Source organism: Stegostoma tigrinum, chromosome 3 (assembly GCF_030684315.1).
Source record: "Stegostoma tigrinum isolate sSteTig4 chromosome 3, sSteTig4.hap1, whole genome shotgun sequence".
Lineage (NCBI taxonomy): Eukaryota > Metazoa > Chordata > Chondrichthyes > Orectolobiformes > Stegostomatidae > Stegostoma > Stegostoma tigrinum.
This window is the reverse complement of record NC_081356.1, coordinates 128,533,581-128,548,001: the sequence shown is the minus strand read 5'-3', so window position 1 is coordinate 128,548,001 and position 14,421 is coordinate 128,533,581.

Sequence of the window (14,421 nt, the reverse complement as noted above, 5' to 3'; positions counted from 1 at the left end):
TACAATGCCGAATGCAGCCCATTAATGCTCACTTCATGGAGTGCAGGCCTGGCTTTGCTACATGAAGAACAGGCATATTCGACTCAAAATTTAAAACACTGTTTCTTCACAGATGCTGATGAGCCTCAAACAGGATATTTTTTTCAGACGTGGCATTTTTTATAATGTAAGAAACTATACAGTGATATAGCGGTATCGAAGAATCCAACGGTCATTTTTCACAGCTGTCTATTATACGCAGTCATGACATACCCCTGACACCAAGTGCCTGGGATAATGTTCAGTTAATAGGTTACAAAGGGACAACGTGCTTCTAGTAGCATGTCATGCTTCAAGTGACCCAAGTTAAGCTGGAGTCTGAGGTCTTTATACCTTCTGATCACATGATATGTCGAAGTGATAATATTATGAGAATTCCTCTTAAAGGTATATCGAAATTACCCCCTAACCCTGAGTCATAGCACAACAGATGTGCCAGATCTGCTGAGTATTTCAGCATTTCTGATTTCCAACATCCACAAGATTTTGCTTAAATATGTTGAGCTCTTCTGATTCTAATTTGTGTTACCCACCAAATCACATATAATCAATCAAATGAACTCAATCTTCTGTACAAACAAACTTAAAATGATGGTTATTATTTTCCTGAGTTTCTTTAAGAAGTGCAAAATTTTGTAATACAAACTCTGTGTCACTCCGCGAGAAGGCAATTCTCAATCCCTTTACGCTGACCACCTGAGAAGGCAGCTCACCGCGACTTTCTCAAGGACAATTAGGGATGGGGAAGAAAAATTCAGATCTTGCAAACAACACCCTATTTCCTGGAACAAATAAAAAAATGCATTCCACTGAGAAACAAATGCGATTTAAAAGTGATAAGATTTAGTACAATATCTTCCTGAATTAAGTTAAGTTTCACATAGAAGAAACTATGCATGCTTTGGGAATAATGGTTAGAAAACTGGGACTCTTTCTGCTTTAGATGACAGACTTTCAATAGCTGTGTGATTTTTCTTTCTGGCACATTCAGAGCCCTTTTTATTTCCCTCGCTCATTATGCTTCCTCTGAAATCAAGTCACTGATCTTGCTGTGTCTTTGTGGTTTATCTTAATCTTGAAACCCTCATCAACTGATAGACTTATTCCCTCTTGCTGGCTCCACTCACTGACCTTCACCTGTATCCCAAGTGTCGTGTGATGCAGCAAAACTTATCACCTCAACAGCTTATACCTTTTCAGTTCTTTGGCCCTTGCCCAGGGAGGTGAGTGGCGAACAGTCTCAAGAGACCCATTCTAAGAGAAACGGTTCAGCTCCAGTCATGTTCCAGCCAATATCATGCTCTTGATCAACATTAACAATGCAGAATGTGTGGTCACTCTATCATTTTTTTTTCTGGGATCTGGCTGTGTACAGACTGACTGCTGTGTTTCTCACTGCAGTGGATCAAAAACACAGTCTCCTTTTTTCATGTTATTTCAGATTTCCAAGAGCAATATATTGCTTTCATTATAAATACTTGTTTGGCTGTAAACCCTGAGGTTGTGAAAGGCATTACAGATATGCAGATCTTCCCTTTTTACTTTCACCCACATTCATAGAATCCCTACAGTGTGGAAGCAGGCCATTCAGCCCATTGAGACAACACCACCCCGCTAACAAGCATTCCACTAAGACCCAACACCCTACCTTACTCTGTAACCCCATATTCCCCATGGCTAACCCACCTAGCCTGCACACTCCCAGGCACTAAGGGTAATTTAGCATGTCCAATCCACCTAACCTGCACATCTTTGAACTGCGGGAGGAAACCAGAGCACTTGGAATAACACCATACACACACTGGGAGCATGTGCAAACTCCACACAGTCAGCCAGGTCCCTGGTACTGTAAGGCAGCAGTGATAATAACTGAGCCACCCTGCTGCCCTGGTTATCTGAGGCTCTCTTACGCATATCTGCCTGGAATCTGTACAGAAGGCAGTGGAGACAGGAATTCACAGGAGCATAAGTTTGACACTGAAGGGCGAGATAGTTTCTGCAAGAGCTACAGGGAAAAGGCAGGAATGTAGAGTTGAAGATTATTAGATCAGCCATGATCTTATCAAGTGGTGGAGCAGTCTCGATGGGCTGAATGGTCTATGCTTGTGGCTTACGTCTTATGGGCCCACTGGTCTAACATTGACTGTTCTCCCAGTGCCTGTGAGATGGAGAGTTTACCAGTGTAAACTGATGGTGTTTCCCCTTCTTGTGCAGAAGAGCTGGGTTTGGATTTCAGTGCAGACAGCGCTGGTGTACGGTGTCCCCATGCTAAACAGTGGATCAATATTTAGCAGTGTGATTCACATCCATGTCAATGTAAGTATAAGGAGCCCATGTAGGCAGAGAAGCCAGCTGGTTAAGTCACTCCATTCAGAGCTCCACTCTGCTCACCAGTTCTTTTTCTCTGTCCTTTTTTTCTCCCTCCCTCTCTCCCTGTAGTAATTCTATCTGCCCCCCCACCCCCATCTCTTTTAACTACCTCCCTAAGGAGTCAGGAAGGAGCCGAGTCGCAACGGGGAACCACGTGGCGGGAATTGAACGTGTGGGTTGGGACTTGCGGCGAGGGCAGATTGAGTGTGGGCCGGAGCAACGGCAGCGGATCAAGGGTGGGCCGGCGAGATTAGGCTGGTGGGGCAGATCGCCGTGGGACTCTGGTGGAGGCATGGCATGGGCTGGAAAACCCGGAGTGGGATTCTGGTGGAGGCATGGGGAGGGCTGGAAATCCCTGAGTAGGGTTGTGGCAGTGAAAAGGAAAGTTGGACTCTCTTAAGTTATCTTTTTCTCTCTGCCTTATTCTAGGTTAATGTGAATGGCACCATGTATGTACCGCAAAGGTACACACTTCTCATTGTATTTTCATATTAAATGCATGTGGCAATAAGTGATTCAATTCAATAAAGGATTCAATTCAATTCAGAAGCAGGAACTCCAGAAACACATGCCTGTGTTTGGAAGCTGCAAATTACAATGGAAAACTGAAGCATTTGGGAAATTCTGTGATGCCCTTCTATCTTTTAGAAGGAAAATAAATGACCACATGGTCATGTTGTCCCAGCTCCTGAGAAATCCCATGACTCAGCCGATGAGGATGTCCTTAAAAGTGGAAAATGCAGGAATGTTTAGATGGAAATTGGATCAAAGGAGTAAATCTTGCGTGGTCATGAAGTAAAGGGAGGAATGGCATGGTCAGCCACAGTCTCAATCTGTGCAGTATGGGTTCTGAATACACCTTATTGTTAAGTTTAACATGAGGATTCATTTTAAAGGAGAATGTAAAGTGATTCATTCGAAAAGACTGAAAGATATGATACTTTTTTAAAAAATGAATCACTAAAGAAAACATTAGAAAATCTTTTAAAGACTCTTTAGAAATCACATGGCTTAAACTAATTGCTTTAACTTTTTTCCTGGAAAAATCACATGCTTGGAGTTAGGGCTGTCAGATGTTACTTTTTGTTTTAAATGCTGTTATGATCTCAGTTGATGCTATTACTGGACAAATCAGATCACAGAATGAAAAGTTTCTTGATAGATATTTTTTCTTATTTTAATTTTTCTTTTCTAATTTAAGATGGTGGTCTTTCACTGAAACCTAAGAACACAATTCTACAGATTTTGATTCCTACAATAAAGTAATAGTTTATTAAAGGAAATAAGTGAAGCTAAACCAGAACAAACCAAACTGTTGGCAGGTAACACAACTGGAAATATTTCAAAACATGATAAAATAAACTCTCAGATATTCCCAACATCATCATCTTGCAGCATTTAAATGCAGATAAAGAGTCTATCCTTCTTTGCCACATCTAAATGTTTGACTTAATGCTTTCTTTATATTCCCTAGACATGAGAGCTTGATAGACATTTCCTTGATTATTCACACAACTGAGCTTAAATTTTCTTAAGCTCTCTGATGAAGGGTCTCAGCCCGAAATGCCAGCTTTTGTGCTCCTGAGATGCTGCTTGGCCTGCTGTGTTCATTCAGCTCCACACTTTGTTATCTTAAGTTTTCTTAGCTTTAAGTAACCCCTTTAGGGTTCTAGGCAAATACTTCTGAGATGGAATTTTCAAACTTACACCGAAGTAATCTTTTTCTTAATTGTTCTGAACTAACTTCTTTCTCCAGAAGAAACTGGTTCATACATCCAGCTCCAGCCAGGTCTTCTATGAACTAAAACCAAGCACTTTCCAATCTGTTTCAGAGATAGTAGGAACTGCAGATGCTGGAGAATCTAGATAACAAGGTGTAGAGCTGGACAAACACAGCAGGCCCAGCAGCAACAGAGGAGCAGGAAGGCTGATTAGATTAGATTACCTACAGTGTGGAAACAGGCCTTTGGCCCAACAAGTCCACGCCACCCCTTGAAGCATCCTTGATGCTTCGGGCCTGCTAGTACTTTCAATGTCTTCTTTCTCTGTGAAACTTTCATAATATAAACTAACTCAGATTTTCCCTTCAGGAAGGTCCTAGCCATGCACATACTAGCTCAAAATCATGAAACCAGAAGGACTATCATTAATCGAAAAACTGTTCGTACAAATTGACCAAAACACACACGCCTCCAGTTCAAAACCTAAACTTTGGAGTAGATGGTTCTATCATACATAAAATCACATACCTTACATCCCAATGTAGTTTAAAGCACAGTTAGGATACAGTTAGGAGATAGAGAAGGCAACCAACACATCATCTGCCTTTCTGAGAAAGCCTTTCGAGGGCCAATAGTAATAACTGAAAGCCTGATCCAGCTGTTCTCATAAACATCTAAAAGAGATATTCTCTCCATGCCTCCTGAATGAACTTCACTTTTAAAGATCCCAGTGACAACTGCCAGCATTTAGTGATGCCTTTGGCATACAGTCACAGGGTCATAGAGTCTTACAACGCAGAAACAGACCCTTCAGTCCAACCAGTCCATGCTGAGCAAAATCCCAAACTAAACAGGTCACACCTGCCCGCTCCTGGCCCATATCCCTCCAAACCTTTCTGTTCATGTAATTATCCAAATATCTTTTAAACATTGTAATTGTACTCACATCCACCACTTCTTCAGGAAGTTCATCCCACATGTGAACTACCCTCTGTGTAAAAAATTTGCCCCTCATGTGTTGTCTAAATCTAACCTCTCATTTTACAAATGTGGCCCGAATCTTGAAATCCCCCCCATCCTAGGGGAAAAGGCATTCCCACTACCCTAACAATACTCTATTATTCTGTCAACTTTAATAATGTCACCTCTCAACCTCCTATACTCCTGTAAAAGATAGCACCAGCCTCCCTTTATAACTCAAACCTTCTGTATCCAGCAACATCCTGATAAATGGCTTCTGAAACCACTCCAACTTTATAATGCCCTTCCTATAAGTGGGTGATTACATGTTCCAGGAAGCCAATTGGAAGCCATCTTGAACCTTTTGAACTATATCCACCTCCCCTTCAATAAATAACGATTATTGGCCATAGTGTTGTTTCTAAATTAACATCTGCTGGGAAAGCTCCTTACTTTTTGGGCGTTTTTGCATGAGTGTGGTATTATTTAGAAGGGTAAATATTTATGCTTTCATAGTCCAAGATAACAAGAGCTGGATGAACACAACAGGCCAAGCAGCATCAGAGGAGCAAGAAGGCTGACGTTTCGGGTTAGGACCCTTCTTCTGAAAATCAAATTTGTGTCTTTGTCAAATATGTTTGGATTTATACTGAATCAATAAATTTATGGTTTGTTCGAAGAACCTGACTGATGGACTTTTTAAAGTCTAAACAGATTGTTGGTAAACTAACTTGGCCATATTGGAAAGTGGGTAAAACATTTAAAGTTCTACTTAACTAGAATGGTAGAGGGATGAGAGAGAGAGAGAGAGACGGAGAGACAGAGAGAGAGACAGAGAGAGAGAGAGAGAGAGAGAGAGAGAGATAGAGACAGACAGAGAGAAAGACAGTGTTGTCCTCCAGGCTCTATTGAAGCAGTGTTTCAGTAAATCAAATCTGAATCCTTTAATGATGAAACCATGCATACTGTAACTTCAGTGGGAGGTATTGCTATCTGATATGCTTTAATCTCTCTCCTCCACCTCCAAATTTAAGTGCTGTGAACTACACAATAGAAGATATGCTTTCCTGGTGACAACTTAATGATAGTCAAATAATTTCCATTTTCCTCCGTCATTGCAGACATTATAATTACAGTCAGATTTCATTAAGCTGTCACAGTGGAGTGTGAGTTTCAGTTTTACACTCTATCTTGGCCACTTTGTAACACTTGAGAGAAACTTTCTGATCTTTGTCAACCCCAGAAAAGCCCGGCCCAAATTTGATAGAAAATTGGGATGTCCAGGGTGCCACGGCTCGAAGTAGACCACTGTTCACGGGGGCAAACAGGTGGTTGGCATCCTGGGAGCATTTCATAGGAGAAGGTCAACGAATTGTTTATTGCCCAGGCTAGCATCCGGTAGAGGTTGGGTGCCTGCCTTCCAGGCCTAGGAGTCCAATCAGAAAGCTGGCAACCTTCCAGGCTTGGCAAAAGCACAGACTTCAGTGCTGGCCATGTATGGAGAGGTCAACGGTCCTATTGTGTTAAGGTGCCCTCTAAGGCCATGCCCTTCTCATTCAAGGGGAGGTGACACCCTCACAGTATTATCATTAGGCTATTAATCCAGAGACTGTAGTAATGATAATAAAATGTGAGGCTGGATGAACACAGCAGCATCTCAGGAGCGCAAAAGCTGACGTTTCGGGCCTAGACCCTTTATCAGAGACGGGGATGGGGTGAGGGTACTGGAATAAATAGGGAGAGAGGGGGAGGCGGACCGAAGATGGAGAGAAAACAAGATAGGTGGAGAGGAGAGTATAGGTGGGGAGGTAGGGAGGGGATAGGTCAGTCCAGGGAAGATGGACAGGTCAAGGAGGTGGGATGAGGTTAGTAGGTAGGAGATGGAGGTGTGGCTTGGGGTGGGAGGAAGGGATGGGTGAGAGGAAGAACAGGTTAGGGAGGCAGAGACAGCTTGGACTGGTTTTGGGATGCAGTGGGTGGAGGAGAAGAGCTGGGCTGGTTGTGTGGTACAGTGGGGGGACGGGACGAACTGGTTTGGGATGCGGTGGGGGAAGGGGAGCTATGCCTGCCTCTTTGTAGGTTACGTGGAACAGTCCCTCGTCCGCACCTACACAGGCCCCAAACCCCACCTCTTCCTCCGTTACATTGATGACTGTATCGGCGCCGCCTCTTGCTCCCCAGAGGAGCTCAAACAGTTCATCCACTTCACCAACACCCTCCACCCCAACCTTCAGTTCACCTGGGCCATCTCCAGCACATCCCTCACCTTCCTGGATCTCTCAGTCTCCATCTCAGGCAACCAGCTTGTAACTGATGTCCATTTCAAGTCCACTTACTCCCACAGCTACCTAGAATACACCTCCTCCCACCCACCCTCCTGCAAAAATTCCATCCCCTATTCCCAATTCCTCCGCCTCTGCCGCATCTGCTCCCACGATGAGGCATTCCACTCCCGCACATCCCAGATGTCCAAGTTCTTCAAGGACCGCAACTATCCCCCCACAGTGGTCGAGAACGCCCTTGACCGCGTCTCCTGCATTTCCTGCAAAACATCCCTCACACCCCGCCCCTGCCACAACCGCTCAAAGAGGATCCCCCTCGTTCTCACACACCACCCCACCAACCTCCGGATACAACGCATCATCCTCCGACACTTCCGCCATCTACAATCCGACCCCACCACCAAAGACATTTTCCCATCCCCACCCCTGTCTCCTTTCCGGAGAGACCACTCTCTCCGTGACTTCCTTGTTCGCTCCACACTGCCCTCCAACCCCACCACACCCGGCACCTTCCCCTGCAACCGCAGGAAGTGCTACACTTGCCCCCACACCTCCTCCCTCACCCCTATCCCAGGCCCCAAGATGACTTTCTGTATTAAACAGAGGTTCACCTGCACCTGCACCTGCACATCTGCCAATGTGGTATACTGCATCCACTGTACCCGGTGTGGCCTCCTCTACATTGGGGAAACCAAGTGGAGGCTTGGGGACCGCTTTGCAGAACACCTCTGCTCGGTTCGCAATAAACAACTGCACCTCCCAGTCGCAAACCATTTCCACTCCCCCTCCCATACTTTAGATGACATGTCCATCATGGGCCTCCTGCAGTGCCACAATGATTCCACCCGAAGGTTGCAGGAACAGCAACTCATATTCCGCTTGGGAACCCTGCAGCCCAATGGTATCAATGTGGACTTCACCAGCTTCAAAATCTCCCCTTCCCCCACCACATCCCAAAACCTGCCCAGTTCATCCCCTCCCCCCACTGCACCACACAACCAGCCCAGCTCTGCCCCTCCACCCACTGCATCCCAAAACCAGTCCAACCTGTCTCTGCCTCCCTAATCTGTTCTTCCTCTCACCCATCCCTTCCTCCCACCCCAAGCCGCACCTCCATCTCCTACCTACCAACCTCATCCCACCTTCTTAACCTGTCCGTCTTCCCTGGACTGACCTATCCCCTCCCTACCTCTGCACCTATACTCTCCTCTCCACGTATCTTCTTTTCTCTCCATCTTCGGTCCACCTCCCCCTCTCTCCCTATTTATTCCAGAACGCTCACCCCATCCCCATATCTGATGAAGGGTCTAGGCCCAAAACGTCAGCTTTTGTGCTCCTGAGATGCTGCTGGGCCTGCTGTGTTCATCCAGCCTCACATTTTATTATCTTGGATTCTCCAGCATCTGCAGTTCCCATTATCACTCTAGTAATGGTTTGGGTTTGAGTCCTACCATGATAGATGGTGCAATTTGAATTTGATGGAAAAGCAAAACGTATGGAATTAACAATCTAATGAATGACTGTGAATCCATTGCTGATTGTTGGAAAAACCCATCTGGTTCACTAATGACCTGTAGGCAGGAAACTGCCATCCTTACTCGATCTGGCCTACATGTGACTCCAGACTCATAGCAATGTGGTTGACTCTTGACTACCCTCTGCCATTAAATGCTAACCTGGCCAATGATGCCCACATCCTGTGAATAATTTTGCCTTTACCAGGACAGTTTGGCGGACCCAACTGGGATGTCGCTGGGGTGGTGAACCATGAAGTCATAGATGTTGTGTAGTATCGGGAGTTTGGGGTGATCTCTTTTGACCATGAAGCAGTCATAAAGTGTGACTCTAATCTCTAGAGGTGTACGGTTCTATGATTTTATGATTAACTTGAGCAACTTTAGAACGTCACAAAGGAATTGGAAGTAGAGGAAACCTTGCATTTATGCAGTGCCTTTCACAATTTCCAAGCCTATTCCACAGTCTATTAGGCACATTGAAAGTTCTTATAATGGAGGATGTAACGGAGGAAGGAATTTCCACACATGATGCTACCAATGGTGTGATGCTGAACAGATAATATTTTATTCATTCACAAGATAATAGGCTTCACCCGATAGGCCAGCATTTATTACCCATCCCTAATTGCCCAGAGGGCAGTTAAGTGTCAACCACATGGTTAAAGGATTGGAATCATGTGTAGGCCAGACCAGGTAAGGATGCCAGTTTCCTTCTCTAAAGGACATTAGTGAACTAGTTGGGATTTTCCTGACAATCAGCAGTGGATTCATAGTCGTCATCAGGCTCCCAATTCTGAATTTTTATTGAATTCAAATTCTGCCATCTGCTGTGGCAGAGTTCAAACCCAGGTCCCTGGGGGATTACCGGGTTCTCCAGACTAACCTCCTAATGATACTACCACTAGGCATCACCAACATCACCTCCTCAATGGGCCTCTTGGCATTGATTGAGGGATCAAGAACATTGAGGCCATAACACTGGGAGTAATGGCATGCTTTTCAATGAACTCTGCTCCGTGGGAACTTTGACATCCACCTCACTGAACAAATGGGCCTCAATTCAGCATTTCATCGTAAAACAGCAGAGCAAATCTTTCCTCCTCCCTCATCTCCATAACCTCCTCCAGTCCTCCAAGCTCTCCCGTCACCTCCTTTTCTTGCACACCCTCAATTTTAATCGCTCCGTCATTGGTCCCTGCGACTTAGCTGCAAGGGTGGGCGGCTCTAGAGATCTGTCCAAAATCCTCACTACAACACCTTCTTCTAGTATTTTTTTCATGGGCTGTGGATGTTTCTGTCCAGGCAGCATTTGTTGCCTATTTCCATAATTGACCATTAAGAGTCAATCATATTACTATGGAATGGGAGTCTCGTGTGGGGCCAGACCAGGTAAGGATGACAGATTCCTTCCCCAAAAGACATCAGTCAAGCAGCTGGATTTTTGCAACAATTGACAATTGTTTGACGACCACCATGAGGATCGCTCTCGATTCCAGAGTTCACTGAGGTCAATTTTCACCATTGGTTGTGGCGGGATTTGAAACCCTGTCTCCGGGATTTTGGAGTTCTGATTTGCTAGTCCAGAGGTATTATCACTACACCATGGCCTTGCACTTGTCCTCGCTCTTCCACTAACTATTAAACTGAACTTTCAGTCCATTGCCTTAGTAATGGTGACATCTCTTCTGGAGTACTGTGTCCAGTTCTGGTCGCCCCATTACAGGAAGGATATTATTAAGCTGGACAGCGTTCAGAAGAGATTTACAGGGATGTTGCCAGATATGGAAGGTTTGAGTTATAAAGAAAGGCTGGATAGGCTGGGACTGTTTGTTTTTACTGGAATGTTGGAGGTTGAGAGGCAACCTTATAGAAGTTGAAGTTGGTAAAATAATAAGCAGTATTGATAGGGTCATGGTGGTTGTCTTTCCCCAAGGATGGGGGATTTCCATACTCGGGGCACATTTTCAAGGTGAGGGGAGGGATTTAAAAAAGGCATGAGGGGCAAATGTTTTACACAGAGGGTCATTCACGTGCGGGATGAACCTCCAGAGAAAATAGTGGGTGTGGGTACAATTACACCATTTAAAAGACATTTAGATAAGTGAATAGGAGAGGTTTCGAGAGATATGGACCAGGAGCAGGGAGGTGGGACCAGTTTAGTTTGCGATTATGTTTGGCACGGACTGGATGGACTGAAGTGTCTGTTTTCATGCTGACCCTGTATCCTTGCGCAGCTACATGGTGAGCCTTGGTTTGAAAATGATTCTCTGAAGCACACTGGGGATGTTTTAATATGTTAAAGGCACTGTCCACAATGTGAGTTGTTGGCCTCCAGACCTGGCGGGGCACAAAGGCTAATTGTAGCCCAGCCATCTTGGGCAACTGTGTGCCCCCGCGACAACCACCTGGCAATTCCCAGCAGTCAACCACCCAAACCCCACTTCATAATGGTTTTTGACGTGAGATAGATAGTATGTAAATCGCTGAAACAAGAAACATGGTGGGGCTGGATGGTTAAATAGCAGGAGTGAGGTCTGCTCGAGGTTTTATTGGAAGCAGAATTGAGAAGAGTTTGATTTTTCCAATTTTGGTTTGGAAATACTCTGGAAAAGGAACATTACAACGTTCAGAAATCATTAAGAAAAGTTGACCATGGATTACAATTCTTGGTTACTAAGCAGCTAACAAGACAGAAGTGGGGGTGAATTTACAGAAGTAACAACAAGGAAGAGAAATATTTCATAGAATCCCTACAGATGGAGGCCAATCGGCCCATTGAGACTGCGCCAACTCTCCAAAGAGCATCCGGCTCAGACCCATCAGATCTTCATAATGCGACATTCCCCATGGCTAATCCATCTGGCCTGCATATCCTTGGACTGTGGGAGGAAACCAGAGCACCCAGAGGAAACCCACGCAGACACGGGGAAAACATGCAAACTCCACACAGTCACCTGAGTGCAGAACCAAGCCCTGGCCCCTGACGCTGTGGGGTAACTACTGTGCCATCATGCTGCCCTATAATATTATCAAAAAGACCAAAGCAAACAACACTACACTCCGTAAGTTACAGTCAGCTACAACCTTTTCTGTACGAGGTGCAAAGAGAGTGTGAATAATTAAAGGAAACAGCAGCTTGAACAGAGACTTTGGGATCTGGCAAAAAGAGACTGCGCTCAGAGCATAGTATTTTAAGAGAGCAGATCAGTGCTAATGTTACAGACCCATTCAGCATCTTTGTTCTGTTAGGGGCTGGTCTGCTGCTTGGTTCTGGACTCCCTGACCATCAGGAATAAACAACTTGACTTTACCCTGTCGAGACATAGGATCAAGCAGTCATAGAGGAAACAGGCCCTTCGGTCCAACTCATCCATGCTCATCCAGTCGCAAACCATTTCCACTCCCCCTCCCATTCTTTAGATGACATGTCCATCATGGGCCTCCTGCAGTGCCACAATGATGCCACCCGAAGGTTGCAGGAACAGCAACTCATATTCCGCCTGGGAACCCTGCAGCCTAATGGTATCATTGTGGACTTCACCGGTTTCAAAATCTCCCCTTCCCCCACCGCATCCCTAAACCAGCCCAGTTCGTCCCCTCCCCCCACTGCACCACACAACCAGCTCAGCTCTTCCCCCCCCACCCACTGCATCCCAAAACCAGTCCAACCTGTCTCTGCCTCCCTAACCGGTTCTTCCTCTCACCCATCCCTTCCTCCCACCCCAAGCCGCACCCCCAGCTACCTACTAACCTCATCCTACCTCCTTGACCTGTCCGTCTTCCCTGGACTGACCTATCCCCTCCCTACCTCCCCACCTATACTCTCTCCACCTATCTTCTTTTCTCTCCATCTTCGGTCCGCCTCCCCCTCCCTCCCTATTTATTCCAGTTCCCTCTCCCCATCCCCCTCTCTGATGAAGGGTCTAGGCCCGAAACGTCAACTTTTGTGCTCCTGAGATGCTGCTTGGCCTGCTGTGTTCATCCAGCCTCACATTTTATTATCTTGGAATTCTCCAGCATTTGCAGTTCCCATTATCTCTGACAGAAAATAAACTTCAGTTACAGTGTTGCTCAGAGGGAGTGCTGCACTGTAGGTGATGCTGTGTTTCAAATGCATTGCAAACACATGCAAGCCCTGCTTCCTCATCATCTGAACAAGAAAAATGCTTCAGCATTAGTCAAAGAAGAGCAGAGATGCTCTCCCTGATGCCTTGCTCCAATGATCTCTCATTAAAAGCATACTTTCTAAACATGGGAGTCCCCTGTGTGCAGATTAGACCTGTCTTGTTTCCTACATTGCAAACAAGTGACTCGTTTAAACATATTTAATTGGTTGTTAAATAAAAAAGTTTTTGGATGTCCAAACATTGTGAAAGTTGCTATGTAAGTGCAAGTCTTCCTTTACCTCTTGCAACTCCCTTCTATTCCAAACCCAAAGTTGTGAGTACTTCGTCTTCACACATGAAACGTCTTTACCATCCAAATTTTCTGAGTGTTACAACTGAGCAAAGTTCCCAAATTTATTCAAGTTCTGGAGTTCCCTGCTAAGTTCTCAGATGAGAAGGCTTGAACTGGCTCCCCTTTCTTTGATCACTCACCCCCTCAACTTCTGGCTACAAAGTTAACTTAAAAAAGGACACCTTTCTGTTAGACCTAAATTAACTTGAGTTTTAAAGGAGACGATTTAACCAGTCCAAAGATGTTAGATGGATTGACCGTGGGAAATGTGGCACTATGGGCGTAGGACGCATCTCTGTGCAATGGTCTTCAGAGGGTCAATGTAGACTCAATGGGCCGAATGGCTTCTATCTGTAGGGATTCTATGATATATTCCTGCTCTTTCTGTAAACTCATTTTCACTTCTGTCTTGTTAGCTGCTCAATGCCCATGAATTGTAATCCATGGTCGCGCTTGCTTTCTCTTTTCCTTTTTCCTTCCTAGTGTGGAAGCAGGCCATTCAGCCCATCGAGTTCACACCAATCCTCTGAAGAGCTTCCCAGGCTTTCTTGATTAATAAAATAAAATTTGTTTATTAATTACAACACACAACACATACACACGGGTTTGTAATGAGGTGAGTCTAAAATGATTAAACAAAAGATGTACAGCACAGCCTTGTCATGAGAAACAGAAAGTTGAACATGTGACCATTGCACTGGAGGATACTGATAGCATCGATATCTGCAATTGAACAAACTTTTTTTTGACATTCCTGGCTTTGCAGGTTTATTGAAGTCACTTTGTCTTTTTTTCCATAGCTGGCTTGCAGCACCCAGAGTGAGAAGTTGTTTTACCCACAATGCAGGGGTGCCTAGGCGATAGCTTTCTCACTGACTTTCACAGCATGCTAACATTTGAAACCAGGGAAATGTACGTGAGAGTGTTCAGCTCCAGTAGTCCACTCCAGTAGAGTTGAAGTAAACTTTTCAACCCCCGTCTTTTTGTATTCTTCAAATGGTCAAACAAAAGCCACATCTGCAATTCGAAACATAATCACAGAGAACAGTTTTCTGTTGAGCATCAATTGGTAAT